Consider the following 16,505-nt stretch of genomic DNA (forward strand, 5'->3'; position numbering starts at 1 on the left):
ATATAATCAACTTTTAACTTAAAACAAAAAAGGAAGTTTCCAAACCCTGAAATTTCAAACAATTTCCATATGGTGCAAAAATAGGTTCACATTTTTGAGCTCATCCCCCCATCAATATCATTACCCAGCCATCACCCCACAGTCTCTGAAGACTGGAAGACAGCAAGGCCATCATGCTTACCTGCATTTGCCAGTTATTTAGGTACTGGTAGATTCACTGCCTCCAGCCACATACCCCTTAGATACACCGTGGATGGCAATGCAATCCCTTCTTTAAAAAGTACTGAAAAAAACATGGAGACATCAGTAAACCTTAGTTTTCTCTCTGTTAACATTTCTCCTGTTCCTTCTGCTATTTCTATGTTTCAGTTTTCTCCAGGAATATCTACTAATCTTGACAGCCCAATGGCCTGCAGAGTAATTGCCAGTTTGATCTTCCTTGCTATAGACCTGTTTGCTAGACTACCTTTGGAACATGTTGTTTATTTCTATGGTAAAGTGTAAATATCCTTGAGAATATGTTTTCCTGTAAAACTTTCTGCTGGCAGGTCAAATTTCTGTCATTTCTTCATTTCCTGGATTCTCTATCACTTACCTCGACAGCGCTCATTTACATCAACCCCCATTCCAGCTGTAGTAGTTCGAGGGATGGTATGGGATCAGAGAGGATTCGATTGCTCAAAAAAAAAAAAAAAACTCCCTATCAGCTTGTGAAGTCAGGAAAGGTATTTTCTTTCCCCCCTTTTGGAATTCTGCCTGTTTTTTCTTTCATACAGCAAAAAAAAAATTTTAAACTGTTCTCCCCATTTCAGAAGCAGGTGATAGATCCTTTCTTGAGGAATTGTTTTAAGTTCATCGCTAAGCTGATATGGAAATGATATCTGCAGACACTTTCTTGGAGCTGGGAATTCCTGTTGTTAGCCCTAGAAAAGTCCCTATAGGATTTATTAAAGGATAGTCAATGTTAGTTAATTCAAGATAGAACAGAAGTATTTCACAGATGTTCTGCAAGAAGACCGTAGAAGTTGATATAATCTTTACAAAGAGGTTAATTACAAAGCTTTTGGAACACGTAATATTTACTACAAACTGTAAAAAGCCCACCTTTCACTCAGAGAGCATTTTAGTCCAAACGTTAATCTTTCTGCTATTTCAATTTTGCAGCTGAATGAACTTAGGTGTGGAGAGGGGAAGTGATAGATCGCACCCCCACTCTCAATGAAAGGTTTTGCCCTCTGGTCCCACCCCACCACACTTTCTCCCAGGTGCTCCTGCTAAATGAACGTGGAGGGATGCAGTGCTGCCCCAGCAGAGCCAGCTGGGAGAATTGCCGACAATGACGTGGACATTGCACTGAGCGCACCCCCTCACCATACAAGCCCTGTGGGCACAGTGGGTACTTCCCAATGCCAAGCACAGCGTTGGCTTTCACTGAAACTTCTCTGGCCAACTTGATTTCACTGCAGGATTCCCATGAGGCCTGCAAAAGACCTCTGACAGGCACTCTGCGGGGCTTATGTGTGACGAACTTCAGGGATCAGGTTTTGGGACAGCTGAGCAGACTGACAAGAGGAGCTTAAATAATTCAATTGACTGATCTGACCAGGCAAAATTCCGTTCTTCTCTTTCTTCCTGTTTTCTGCTTACGCCACTTCACAGTGTGGCAGAATTTTATGGGAAGGGGATTTGTTTGGTTTTGTTTTTTGTCAAAGCTATCTTTACGAGCTGTTGAATATGCTGCTTTTCTTTATTGTTACACTGATACCTATTGACAAGACTACAGTAGATCAGCTGCAAGGAGCTCAGCCAACTCGAACACGAGATACCTCTGTTCTATAAAGGGAATGACGGAAAGTTGTGTCCCCTGCATCCACTCCCCCACTGCTGTGGGCAACTTACGTTTCTATCCTTAGAAAGGTCAACTGCCTCATAATAAGAACATAACAAACTTACTACCACGCTCGGCAGAACACAGCCTCAGCCCCATAATTCACGTGGCAAACCTCATGGTATGAATGCAGATCTGCTGTCCTAAGAGAGCCACAGGCACTGTGAAAAAGTCAAGTTGTCTTACTCTTTCTTTTCCTGTCACTGCAAGGACGAAAACCCACACCAACAGAATTAATTTATTCCTCTGATGAAGGCATTAACCAGAAGAGAAAAATGGTAGGAAAAACAAATGTGACCTTCTGACATTTGTAACATATTGATAAGAATACAAAATGGCAACAAGTCCTATTTTTAATAGCCATCATCCTGCTCTTGTCGGCCTTGACTTATTTCTTTATTGTCAGCCTTGACTTATTTCTTTATTCTCCTGTATTAGAGTCACTACCCAAAGGTCCAGAAAACAGCAGAGAACAATCAAAGGAGGAACAAATGAGACAATGCCTAAGATGATCTACCTTTCAGGACATTATGCTTCCCCACCTATACTAAAAACATTTGGTTTATTGTATTTAATTGGGGGCACATGAAACGTGTCTACCTCCAGCTTCTCTTGAGTCCTGTCTGATAACATGGATGTAACAAGATCACTCAGTATCTTTAAGTTCAGTAGGCTGAATTTTCGTTGTCCTCAGATACGTGATTTCTCTTCACCTGTTGCACACATCCTTAATACAGAGTTACATTCAAAATAGGGTGTTATACCACACTCTGGCTGACCACAGAGCAGCAGCTCTGCGGTGCTCTAACCTTTCAGAATATTTCAAAGATCCCTTTCCCTTAGGATGGTGGAATCTGGAAACTAGTCATGACATTCCGTATCAGTGTATTTGATAATGAGTACTCAGCATCAGTGGAGGGAGAAGCAAGGACACAATCTGATCCTATGATACAAAATTAATTTCAGGAAATTGAAAAATTGACTGAAAAGTTCCTTATAGCAAAGGCACTGATTCTCAGGAGTCCTTTGACTAAATGACTCCCGGTGTGCCACCTAACTTAACTTACCACAAATATAAAAGAAGGGTACCAATCTGCAGAAAAATCTGGGCATGCAGATGGACTGTAGGACTCAGAATAGGCAGTTGTAAAGCAGTAATTCATCACAGCTTCCTGGCTCAACTTGCACTTCTCCATAACAGTTGGAACAAGAAACTGGACAACTATCTAAAAACACCACAGCTACATCTGCCTCCTTTTTTAAGAAAATACCCTTCCAGGGCTCTGCACACAGCTGCCTCTTAGGGAGACAAAGTTTGTAGTTAAACAAGTCCAGTTTTCATTCTACATTGGTGTGCTTAAAACTAACCATGATCAATTCTGCTGAGGACACCAAATCTGTAATGGAAAAGAACAGAGGAAGACAGAACCAAAATGCAAGTAAACAGCCAAGGTGTAAGTAGAATTTGTACACGCATAGAGACACGGACAGCAGAAAGTCTCCACAAAGTCTTTATAAGATTAGCTTCATGATCTTACACTGCAAATCAACAACTTCATAGAGAAAACTAGCGTTTCCTTCTATTCAGAAGGATTTTAAAAAAAGTCTTGAGATAGTTAAGTAAAATCTACTGTGGTCAAATAAAGCAGGACAAAAAATCTTTTTTAATTACTCCGAAGAAAACTCCAACAACTAACAATCACCAGGACTAAAAAATCAGCCAATGTAATCTCATTTCCATTACCCTCATTAGCTAAAGAGACTGGTAGATCAAACCTACTTTCAATCTTCCAGAAATAAATATGCTATTATTTTTAGCCTCATTTCCCAAGACAGTGAAGTCAATGTACTTGGGCTGCCTGCCTGCCTGTTTGTCCACTCTGATAACTTTTGGGTCTGCTGGCTAATTTCAACTTAATTTAATGAATAAATAGTGGTTTCAGAGATGTTAAAGTCAACTTTGAAAGGCAGAAACAATGCAACATCTATTCACTTTGGTTTGCAGAGTGCAGCTGGACAATCAGCACAAGCCTACTCTAGGATCCATCCATACTTATGTATCTCTAAATAACCACAGCATGTGATGTCTTTTGCCCAGCTGGTAAGCCAAAATAGGTGGAGAGTCGATATGAAGGGCCCCTCTGCTGGGGCACAAGGCTGTGGGAGAGATGTGGAAGATTATGAGAGGAAATAGAGAGGACTTGGACATACTGGATCGAGCAGTCAAAGAAATGTCAGTAGGTAACTAAGGAATATTGCCAGGATGTAAGAAAAAATAAATAAACCCAGAAGAAACAGGCCTCATTGATACCATTGCTCCTGGAAAAACTTATTACTTATAATAATAGGTCCTAAGACTTGCTCATCCCAGTGCCTTTTGCTACACCAATGCCCATGCAAACACTCTCAAGCAAATCAAATTTCAACACAGGAGATTCAGTTATTGGAGTTGATAGGGTCCCTCAGCCTGGTGTTTTGGCTAAAACTGTTTGTATGCTGTATGGCTATTTCTGTACTGTATCTGGAATACGGATATATTTAAGCAAAGCAAGTTACATCAGGACTCTATTTTTACTCCTAATCCAGAAGGCTACTACCACTCAGCAGATCTGCAATAACAGGAAGCCAGAAATGGAATTCAAGGGCAGGAGTGATTTGCCTGGAATGACAGGCACAGGAGGAGGAAGACTACTTTTAAAAATCATCCTTCTGTAAAGGGCTAATCTCAAAGTCAGACAGAATGAACACCCATTGCTTTGTTCACAGAACAGATTAAAAAGAAAGTCTGACAAGGAACTGACGTCCCCTCCTCTGTGCTTGCAGTTGTATTTCAAATGCTCTTCCTTCATCTCTTCTTTCCTTAAATTAGATTTTGCATATGACTCCTGCTGGTTTAGCAGTTTGTCGCATGCTTGTTACAGGCAATCTACAGAAGACAAATTGCTTAACATGTGGATTTATTTAATCATATTTGTCTTAGAGAACCTGAGTATATTATGTAATAAGAGAAATACTATAAAATAATCTTTACCGATATAACGATAGTATAATTAACATGACAATGACATAAATAAAAGCTTTCCAAGTATGAGTAACCGCTGTGGAAGCCTGTACTGAGCTTCACTTTAGTGACGTTAAGAGATGATAAGATGGATGGGAAACACTGGCAGAGAGAAGATTCAGAAGAAAAAAATTATCTGAGGCTTTTCCCGGACAGAGGACAGAAAGCCCACTTAGTCACAAAATGGCCAGCAGGTGTAGTTGTGAACTTGTATAGGATAACTTATAATTATAGTATGTTTATATATCCTAAATAGATCAGATTAATATTAATAATAACCAATTATCTAGATGCCAAAAACCTTCTTTGAAAATTCCCCCAAATTATCCCTGAATTCCCATAAACTGGGGAGGACTGTGCTCCCTAGAAAGTTGACCATCAGGCAGTGTTCACTGAACTAAAATCTTAGTTTCATATTTAAACATGTATTGTGTCACATTTATTTCCTATTCCCTTGTTACTGCCATAGTAATACATTACATAATTGCCTAGTATAATAAATGAACTTCACAACTCTTACTTGTTTTGTGCTACTATTTACTCTTGCAGATTCCATTTAAAACTTTTAAATTCCCCTCCTTTATTACTGTGGGAGCATAATCTCTTTAGAAAAGAGCCCCTGAACTCTCTGGTGTCTCAGCATATGTCTGAGGATCAACAGACACCAGTCCTTATCAAATATTAAAGAAAAACTGCATCTGAGCTTAGATAAAAACTTCAGTTTATCTGTTGTTGGATCAGCCCTTATAGCATACATCAGCTCTCCTTCCAGTTCAGAGGACAGGAAGTGTGGCCATGCTTCGTGTTGCTTTTTAATCCACAGTAAGTTTTCTGGGATACAGCCATGTTTTACTACTGCAAATCTTTAGTAGGAAGATAGGCAAGTACTATGACTGTGCTTCTTACAAAAAGTATAGAAACAACACAATATGTGAAAGTGGGAAAAGCAAGTGGAGGTATTGATTTGTTCCTGGGAGACCAGGATCTAGCAAATTTTGTAAGACATTGTCCTCAAAACGAGAAATAAGTGATAGCAGGAGTAACTCACTCACTAGTATCACTGCCTGCCCTGGGAGAAGCTTGAGGTACTTAACACATTCAATAAAAATACAGAAAGCTTTCCCCAGATGTGCTCAAACACTGATAAGGCTGTTCTGAGGAAGCACTAGAGGACAGATCCAGTAACAGCACTCCCAAGCAAATATATTTCATAATTTCATACTGTCGATACTGACAACCGGGGCCATCGGGTTTAACTTGATATTAGCATAAACAAATTGCAACTAGTTACCAGCCATCAACAGACAACCATCGTTTATTCACCCCCCAAAGCCCACTTAGAAAAAAAATTATTACTCCTACCAAAGGAGGATCAACATATTCTTCACTTTAATAATGTACGAGTGAACTTTGAGAGGTGTCGGGATAGGTCAGCTATCGATATCTTATTAAATCCAAATTAAGTGTAGAATCTCACCTTAGACGTTTGAGGAACAGTTAATTAGTCTAAAATCTAATACCTGTACTGCATTTTTAACTCTAGACTTTCTTAACATCCCTTGTAGGAGCATTTAGGCAGTGCTTGGATCATATAAGCACACTGCTGTAAAGGAGCCTTTGTAATGCCCCTTTCTCTTTAGAAAATCATGCAGCTTGAATCGTGTCCTGAGATGTGCATGCAGAGCTGCAGGTGTTCAGCAAGACAAGGGGTATCTGCCCAGAGCAGACTGCCCCTTGCAGGGTGAGCGGGCACATTGCCAGGGCATGTGCATTGGGAGCGAGATTTCTCCATTCTGAACTCACATATGCCAGGGCGAGTAAATGGAATCGGCCTAGACGCTCAGCACAAGGAGAAACTGCAGTACAGCCAGAAAATAAGTGGCAGTGATTTAGATGAAGAGGTTTCAAGATTAAAAAACAGCCACTAGGAAATCTTCCTCTGCAAGATTTTCATTCTGAAACAACCTCTGGGACCACACAAGTACCCAACAAATACAATTTCACCAGTTGTCTTACTGATTTCAGTGGGAAGCTTCACAAATGAAGCTTCGCAAATGAAAAGGAAAATGGTAGCGTAACTCTTGAATTTTGAGCTAGCTAAGTCGTATCGCTTACAGCAATAAAAAAATCTTAGTATTAGCTCTACAAAAGTTTCTAGATACCCTGGAGAGCCACTTAGGCCATGAAAAGTCTGAACGTTAATGGCAGCTCAGTTGTCACCTTTTATACTCAGAGAGTCTGGGGTTTTTTTTGAGGTAAATGGTCAGTCCTGTAGTAATTAAAGGGGCTTAGATTTTATTTATTTAAGGGATCTTTGAAAAACCCCCAGAATGGAAGAGCACATGCTGACTTAACACTTCCATGAGTCTGAGCTCCCCAGCACAAATGTGAATATTTCATGATCAAACATTTGCAGAAAGATCCATGCGCCACTTATTTTCAGTCATTCAGATCTCCTGACGCTATCTGTCGCACTATTTCCACTGTTTGCTCCAATATCTGTGAAACAGGCCAGCGACTTGTTTGGTAACTTCCATACCTAGGAGAAGTCACATCCTTTACCTCCAGCTCCTGAGGCTCCTGCGTGGGGGAGTGGGACGGGCCCCAGCGGCAAGGCCAGGTCTGGCCCTGCTGCCAAGGGGAGCCCCTGTTGCCCCCAGGCCTTGCTGCACCCTGACAGATTTTGCCACGATACTGCGAAAACGTGTCAGAAAAGGATTAATTCATCAAAGTGAGCTGTGCCAGTTTTCCTCAATAATGGCAAATGCATGATGTCATGGGAAATTCTTTCTCAAGACTTTAAAAAAATAAATGCGTAAGTGATAAAATTTGATTACTTTCAATAAACAAATGAATATAGAGCACCACAAAAGCACAGGAAACTGTGATGTGCATCCTATGCAAATATAGCCTTGATGGTGCACTACGTTAATGTCTCATTAACCAGGGTTTATTATGAAAAATAATGTGTACTGAGGAGAGTTACACACATCAATATCACAGTGAGCTCTTATTTACAGTGAGATCACAGTGGGGTTCATAGTTACTATTAATAAATCTAAGCATTGTAAAGGACTTAATAAGCTTATTTATCCTCACACTTCCGTAAGGTAGGTAAGCGAGTTTCTGTAAGTACACACACAGGTACAACAGCTGTGACCTGAATGCGTCCCACTTTATCCAGGGAAGAGCTAGACACCAGGGAAAGTTGTCATGCAATGCAAACATCTTAGCATCGAGAGCAAATATTGCCAATGACTGCAGACGTACGCTAAAGAGCATCCAGGACACAGATACACATCATCGCACCGCAGACACATTCATCATATTCACTTCCTACTGCAAAGTATTTTGCAATTTATTAAATATATAGAAATATAGTAGAATTGGCTGGCTTTCACCCTTCTTCCTAAGCAGTTGGTTAGAACATGTTTTATGCTACTACTAATGTTTACACAACAGGTATAGTGCAACATAGAGTTCTGTTTGCAAAATCCTCCTAAGGGCAAAAATAGGTTATGACTTAAAATAAATATATACCACATTGAAATTCTGTGTGATGGGCGCCTGACCAAGAACCAGTTAATAAGTCGTGAGATGTCACATTTCCGTTTTTAGTAATAAGTTATGAATTTTCCTGGGCGTTGATAATCACTTCTTTACTTTCTTTATGCATCAATTATATAATGTTAGTAACCATTTACTCAATAGGATGTGCTACATACAATGTTGTGACAGTAATTACAGCAAATACAGCAAAAATGATGACTAGTGTTATCCAGAGATCGTGCTGAAATGGAGAGACATGCCATATACAAACATGGCATACAGCTGGGCACCTTCTCAGCTAAGGTTAACCAGCAAAGGAGGAATAACAAATCAGATAGCGGTTGCTACGCAGGAGCCAGTTACTTCTGTGTTCTCCAAGGTCAAAGCAATTGCGATCAGTGATATTAGAGTCAAAAGTAGCAAAAGGAACCTTTGAACAGCCCAACAGTGAGAACGCTGAAGGAGCTGACCATAGCCAACAGATAGTCTCTTAATGCCATTGCGTTCAGGGGAAGAATGGCACTCACCTTGAATGCTGTATATAGTCCAAAACATAAATGAAGAACAACCCAAGAGCAAGAGAGCAGTCCAAAAAAATTAACAGTACAATTGCTTCAATCTCACCATTTTCAAAGGTAAGCATAACTGTTGACGAAAGCAGCGTTTGAAAAGCCCCAGCCACTGGGAAGACTAAGTAACCGCTCCAGCACTGAGAGGATTCCTGTTGTGCAGGAGGAACGGTCTGAGGAAGGAGGCGCAGGAGACAGCAGCTAGCGCACAGGTTCCAGCGAGGTGAAAAGGAGCATCAGGGTTAGTCAGAGCAGGATTTCGTTGCCTTGGCCAGTCGCCACAGGAAGGAATGCCATAATACACGCTGTGCTAAAAACTACAAGAAAAAAGAGGAAAGTCAGAATTTACAAGTTATAACACTAAGTAAAATTAAGTATGTTATTCCTAAAACGGTGGCATCTTTTGCAATTGTAACGGCAAGTTATTTCAGACTTCAGTTAACAATGGTTTTATCAGCAGATTTCAAGTTAAGTAAGATCGTGCCTAAACAGAGAGGAGCATGTGTAAACATCTGCTGGAAAAACTACTACACAATTTTCCAGAAAACTCTCATTTATCAATATTTCAGTCTATGTTCAGCCGGAAGCCTTGTATTCCACACAATATTCATTAACTTTTAGTGCTAACATTCTTGTTCACCAAAATCTAAAGTAAAATATGAACCTATGCATGTAAAACACTTGCACGTTTTTATACCCTGTGAGGTGCAGCTCCCATAAAAGCAAAGCTATTTGCTGCTTATCAGCTTGCCTGGGGGACTTACCGCTCTAAAGAACCCCACCATCTGTTGAAAATACCTTCTATTTCTTACTTGGTTATTTGCTTGTATATGATACTGAGAACAAAACCAATGGAACTTCACAAAACAGTCAGACTTCAACCCCGGTGCAGTAAGCAAACCCCTATGTAGTGTTTTTCCTCCCAGTGGGATACATTTCTATCTCAATCACTAGCGAAACCTTAAGAATAATTTCAGTGTAGCAAGGTTGTTATAAGTTCAAGAAAGCACAGCAGAGATCAGAATGAGGTCTGTCTCCCATGAACCAGGCACAGTTTTGCTTGGCATTGGTTTAAGTCTTCTTAAAGGACCATTTCTCGGTTTCTAGGAAGAGGACCTGCACGCTCTCCTTCCCTCCTCTGTCGACATCCTCCTTTCAAAAACGCAAAAAGATCACGCATTGGAGAGAATAGCTTCATAAAGGGAAGAAAATAGATGACGGGAAGGATACAAATTGAAGCCAACTGCACTGGAAGCTATGCAACACTCCAGAGTCTACTCATAGCAAATCCTGCAAGGATGCTTATAAATGTTGCTGGATAATTTCAGTAGGAATCATGTAATAGTCTAACTGCTCTTGCACAGATCGTTGTCTCAATGGGGCAGCAAGAAAAGGAGGAAGATGTATGCTCCCTCACATGCACTTCCTGAAATTAAGTTAATTTAGCAAAATATCCGTTGCCTTCGTGTACTTAACCCTGAGAAGACCCATCTTTTCATGCATGAATGCATTACGTTTTAATTCCTCATTATCACTGATGGAAATATTATGCGTAAATCCATGCATGCACAGATAATATGGAACTTTATTCCCATTTTTGCTAACTGCTTCCTTTACAGAATTATTGTGCTGTGTGCTGTATTAGACTCCTAAACAGCCTGCTAACAAGCTGAGCTCTCTCTCCACTTTTAAATTAACAATTTTCTGTATCATTAAATGTATGTGATTTATTCTTGATCTTTAGCTTCTTAATACAGAAAAATGCAACAGTAAAGTGCCAACCAGATGGATGTTTTTGTCAAGAGATTAGTCAACATATTCTTCTACTCCTATTCCTGGAACCCTTTAAAAGTACTCCTACTCTGCTGCATATTGAGCCTTGTGGATGTCTCCTACCTCAGCTACTTCTCTTTGTCTCCTTCTGTTCAAGACCCTCCCAGTCTGATAAAGTCATCAGGTCTTTGGATAAGGAGAAGTAATTTCTTTCATTTGATTAACTGCACAAGTTAATGCTGTCAGCTGCATTAGGGGACCAGCATGAGACAGGCTATCTGGGAATCAAAGTCAGCGTGAGGCACACAAATCTCTGCAGCAACACCATGAGGTTTGAATAATCAATTATACATTTCCAAGGAGTTTGCTTGCAATAACCAAAGAATTTCTTGTAGCTTTCAAAGTAATAGGTAGTCTGACAGTAGAGACAAAATTATCCTGCAGCATCGCTTTGTTATTATCTGCAGAGCTTGAGACAGGAAAAGTGCAAATATAGAGAATTGAGATGCGAGAATCTGTTACTAACAAGTAGATACACTTGAGTAACTACAGCATTAAAATGAGAGAAATTAGCAGCGTCTATCTCCAGGTTAGAAGGAGCGAAAGAGTAGCCACGGGGAGCAAGCTCTCAACTGGTTAAAGCCTGAGAGAGTCCTGCGAGGCTTTTTGCTGTCTAATGACTCAGTGATTGCTCCCGGCCATAGCCAAGCAGTGTGCACCATCACTACCCACAAGTGGAACAGCCATGGCCCGAGCGGCCACTGTCAGAAGCCTCTCCTGTACGCAAACCACCTGCAGGTACTGGCAGCATCCAGCCTGTTGCCTGGTTTGTTCCCAGAAGCTCAAGACCGCGTGTCCCAGTTTTGAATATGGTGCCGTCAAACTTGCAAAGGGAGTTCATTTTGCTAATCAATAAAAGGACACGGTAAAGATCACCATGAGGTTGATCACTGAGGGATCAGCCAATGCCGACCTGGTGAATGGTCGTAGAGCACCTGGAGAAAGCTGCCCACCACTTCAGAAAGGCGTTTTGAAGTCCCCAACACTAGCTCTGTTGTGCTAAAGGAGGTAGCACAGCAAAGCCTGTGCTTTCTTGGAACCAGACTGAGATTCACTGGGATGACAATGCATGTACTTGCTCCTTCCCGAGCTGTCCACCATAAAAGAGTAATAACGTGTCTTCAGCTCATGAATTGTTCAGCTGGAGTGAGGTTTAGAAGTTTTGCTGGGAGGCGATAGAACGAAGCATGCTGGTCAAGGGAGATGAGGCTTTTGCTTTTAAATCAACCAGTTTGGTTCAAGTCACTAATCAGTGCAAATTATTTTTGTCCAATGGCAGTCATCATCAGTCAATCCTAGTACATCAATATCTACGTCAAAATTGTCATATGTGGTAGATGTCTCAAAAGAGGAACTAGGGACTGCTGAGACAGAAATTAAACCATCTTTCATTTGCAGTAGCAACCACAGAAAAACAGGAGTAAGGCACAAGGATAAGGCGGGCAAGTATATTCTATTGTTGCTACTGCAATATGTAGGAAACTAAGTTTAATAGAACTCATGTCACCTACCGGTTGTTTGCCTCTATCAAAGGCAGCAAAATTTCATCTACTGGCCTGATACAAACATCAGAGAGGTACCAAGTCATGATCTGAAGACTTCAAGAGGCAGATACTCCTCTCCATCTCTTCTCATCCTTTGAAGGTGAATTGCCTCATTTTAAATAATAAAAATAACACTCCATTTCTCAATTTAATTTTTTTTGGTGGGGAGGGAAGGATTGTTTTGGGGAGGAGGATGTTTGGTTTTTTTGTTTTTTACTTCTAGCCTATAGTTCCTGTTATTAGGCTAAAGAACCCTTAGTGATATAGATGATTTTCAGCTCAGAGATAGGTCCATTCAGCATATAACCACAACTTTCAACCTAATAATAGCCAAACAATACTACTAGTTAGCCTGCTGTTTTAAGATGACAACACATTTCTGCTCTGATACATAAGCAAATAAGACGCTACTCAGGTAAAACCTACAGCAGAGAATTTTTTTTTTCTTTTCTTAAGTTTTCTAGGAAATGTTGAGCCATCTGTCCCGATGGCCCGCATACTGATAAAGCATACCAACGTTTCACAAACTCTCCTGAAATTTGGAGGCCGGTCCTACCATCCAACCCTTAGCAGTGTCTGAAATTAAGACACTTGTCCCACCTCAGACAGAAAAGCCTCCCAGAATAAATGCGACTGTGGCCAGTAACAACATGGAAAGAACTGCAAGATAATTAAACTGATAATGCACCAAGGCAAACCTAGCTGATTGCTGTAGCTGTCTGATTAGTTGCTCCTCCTGCTCTGGATAGCATTAGCATGAGAGTAGAAGATAACCTTGCTATTTCAGTACGTTTCCTGGCATGCTGAAGCTATCTTTCTGCAGTGTGGGTGCAGCGCTCAGTCTGAAAGAGGCTTGCTCAGGCTAATTATTACAATTCTTCCCCTCCTACTGCTGCTATATTTGTAACAGTGGAGGTACGAGTTCCCAAACAAGATACCAGTCCAGTCTTGGGTTCTTGTCAGTGCACGCATTCGTTCGTGCCTAATAAGAATTTCCACGGGCATTTATTTCACGTAGCTGGATGGTGCTCCACGCTCTGCAGTACCTACTTTCCAGAGATTAGGTCTTTCAGCACTTTTTTTATTACCTAAGAGAACTCATGCCTCTAAGTCAGTTCCCAGCCCTGCTGCAGTTCAGCCACTTGACAGCAGCACACCAAACCGGACGTCTGGGAAACACACAAATATATTTCCCAAAAAAATAAGAGAGATCCATTATCTGTATCCCAGCCTCCAGGCCTTTTTCTGAGATACTCAGCTCCAGGCATCTCATGTTGTGCAGGAAGGAAGCAATAGGTCTCACTTCCAGATTAACTCTCCAGAGCTTTTCTAATTAGAGACACCAGATCCATGCCAAAGAAATGTGCTTGCTGCAGCTTATTTTAGCACTGCAGTTCTGACAAACTAGTCACTTTTCTTCTTATGATCTTGTGTAATTGGAGGACAAACTTTTCTGAATAATGAATGCTCAGAGAGATCACTGCTCATGAAGCCATGTATTTTCATGAAAAAAACAGATCTATAAAACGATAGCCAACAAAAACAGTGAATCTGCTCCAAACCCTGCTCAAAGTGGGGCCAACTTCAACATTAGATCAGGTTGCTTGGGGCCGTGTCCAGTCGCATTCTGAGTATGTCCAAGGGCAGAGAGTGCACAAGGTCTCTGCGCTGCTGCTCCAGCTTCTGACCACTCTCACAGTGAAAGTGTTTTTCCTACTGAAGCAGAACTTCCCTTGCTGCCAACTGTGTTTGTTGCCCCTTGCCCTCTCACTGGGCACCTCTGCAAAGAGCCCCGCTCTTTTCTCTGTAACCTCCCCTTAGATGACACCGCAGTCAATTATTATTTGATTTTTGTTTGCAGCTGTGCATGTTTTAGGCTTTCAAAAATCAGTCCTTATTTGCTGTGAAGTTCCCAGATAGAACTTGGGAAAGATACTTCTATATGCATGACTGACTTCTATTCATGAGGATCCCTTCTGCAGAGGAATGTGGTGAAATCGAGAGCCTCAGCACAAAATAGCCCTAACAACAACTCATGTGGTAATCAAAGGACGGAACATTTTCCCAGCTTACTTTTTCTTTTCATTTTATTTTAAGGGCCTGAAAAATGAATAGCAAAAAACACCCTTCCTCTTAGGAAAAAGAGAGTTCATTACTTTCAGCACAAAAAGAACTACCCCTTGCTGTGCTAAAGAAGTCAGTGACCTTGCTGAATTTGCAAAATCATTTTCACTGAAAGTGTTTCACTGTGAGGACTATCCTTCACTGTCTCTGGAAACCTGTGGGGAGCTTCTACAGGCAAATATTCCCAAAGCAAGAACACAGCCGGTGTTTTCTTCCAGTTTTACTGATGAATTTACAGATTTGGGGGAGGTAGGCTGAAGAAAGATATCAGAAGCAATATATTTAAATACTTTCACACGCAAGTCCAACATCATGTGTGTAGTAGCTGTGGATAACCTGCAGAAGTGGCAGACCTTCTCCATGATATGAGTAATTCAGCAGTCCTGTATCTCCATTTTACAGTGATCTCAGATTGTTAGTGTGCATGAATATAAAAACAAATCAAAATCAAAACGTTAGACTTGATTTACTTCCGGGAAAAAATAGGTTCAGCATTTGTAGTTCAGAAAAGGTCCCTACTTCAAGCAAGTGATGTATGTGCTGGGAGAAAATTAAGCATGCATCTTAGTCCATGAAAAAGCAAAAATACCACACACTACAGTACTGTCAATTTACTGCCTTATACCCACTTTAACTCTTAGCTTTCTCAGTTATTTATAACATGTCTAAATGTAAAATATTCAATATGGGTTTCAACTAAGAAAAAATCATTCCTTTACTGGATTATAGAGTACCGAGATAGGAACCACAGCGCTGGATGCTGTACAAACACATAGTGACAGCTAAATCCTGCTCCAAGAACTTACACTAGTCTAGTAGTCTTCTTTACCTAATGATGGAATAAAATGAAATATTGCTATCTCTACTTCACCACGAAAAAACAAGCACGTTGAGATTAAATGATTCAGCCAAGCAATTAGGAGTGCTCTTTTACTTTTCAGAAGATTAAAAATTAAGAACGTGGATAAGGTCACACAGAAAATCAGACCGACTCATGAACTGAGCTCAACTCAGGAGCGGGAAGCAGGTTTCCTGAGCGCTAGTCTCCAATGTACTAAAAGATCTAGTACCCATTTCTTTTTGTAGGGTTGAGCGAGAAAATATCAGGTTAATACCTCTTCTTTGAAAATTATGCAGTTATAACTTCAGATCCCACAGAGCCCCATGCACAGAGAGCAGCCCTTCTCGTAAGCCCAGGCGTTCAGTAGGTATCTATTTGTGTGCGACTACGAGGGGAAACGAGCTCAGATTTTCAGTGTAATGCTGAAGACAGCTGCCACTGTGCATCAGCTGTTGTCGTTTCACAGCACAGTTGCTCCTGGGAACCTCAGCTCACGTTAGCTGAAAACCCCAGAGCCAGGCTGCGGTGGCAATCCTGCAGATTGGCTGAACCATGACAAAGATGAGTGCATTTTCCAAACTCCTTTCGAACTCTTTTCCTGGTAACAGGCCAGAATTAGCCGAGGTTTCTAGTTTCTGCCACTTGGCCTGACACACACTAAGTGTTACATCCAAGAGCCTTTCTTAATCCGTTGCTTCTTACTTGAAAGTTAAAAGTAAAGTCTTTGGTATTTCCCATTTAAAAAGCAGAATTATTTTTTCCCATATATTATATGTCTGACAGTTCCAAAAAACCTCATTTCCCTACTGAATCCACCTAAGAACAGCTGGGAAGGCTGTTTAGGAACTACCAAACTTCTCTCCACTATCACTAGCTCATGGACAGGCTCAGCAGAAGCACACTTGCAACATGTAACATGCAACGCTCTCTACAACATCACAGAAATTCAGCCTAGGGATGGGGTTTTTGAAATCAAGTCCACCCGATAACTAGAGAGATCTTTTTCTAGCTTCATTTCAGATAAAGCCGAAATTCTGTGAGAATAGAAAAACAGCCAATATATCTAATGGAAACTTTCTGAATTCCCTGACAGCTA

General features: G+C 40.8%; 1 long non-coding RNA gene across 8 annotated transcripts in view; it reads right to left on the minus strand.

The window, feature by feature from the left end:
• LOC104149725 (uncharacterized) overlaps positions 1–16,505 on the minus strand; it is a 43,438-nt gene that overhangs the window by 216 nt on the left and 26,717 nt on the right. For 7 of the 8 annotated variants that reach the window (XR_011134729.1, XR_011134728.1, XR_011134727.1 and 4 more), the window contains one exon: positions 55–9,384. This is a non-coding gene — a long non-coding RNA (uncharacterized lncRNA). Of the gene's footprint in view, positions 1–54; positions 9,385–16,505 lie in introns of those variants that run through there. The other variant, XR_011134726.1, reaches the window with a different exon arrangement.

This window comes from Struthio camelus, chromosome 15 (genome assembly GCF_040807025.1).
Source record: "Struthio camelus isolate bStrCam1 chromosome 15, bStrCam1.hap1, whole genome shotgun sequence".
Lineage (NCBI taxonomy): Eukaryota > Metazoa > Chordata > Aves > Struthioniformes > Struthionidae > Struthio > Struthio camelus.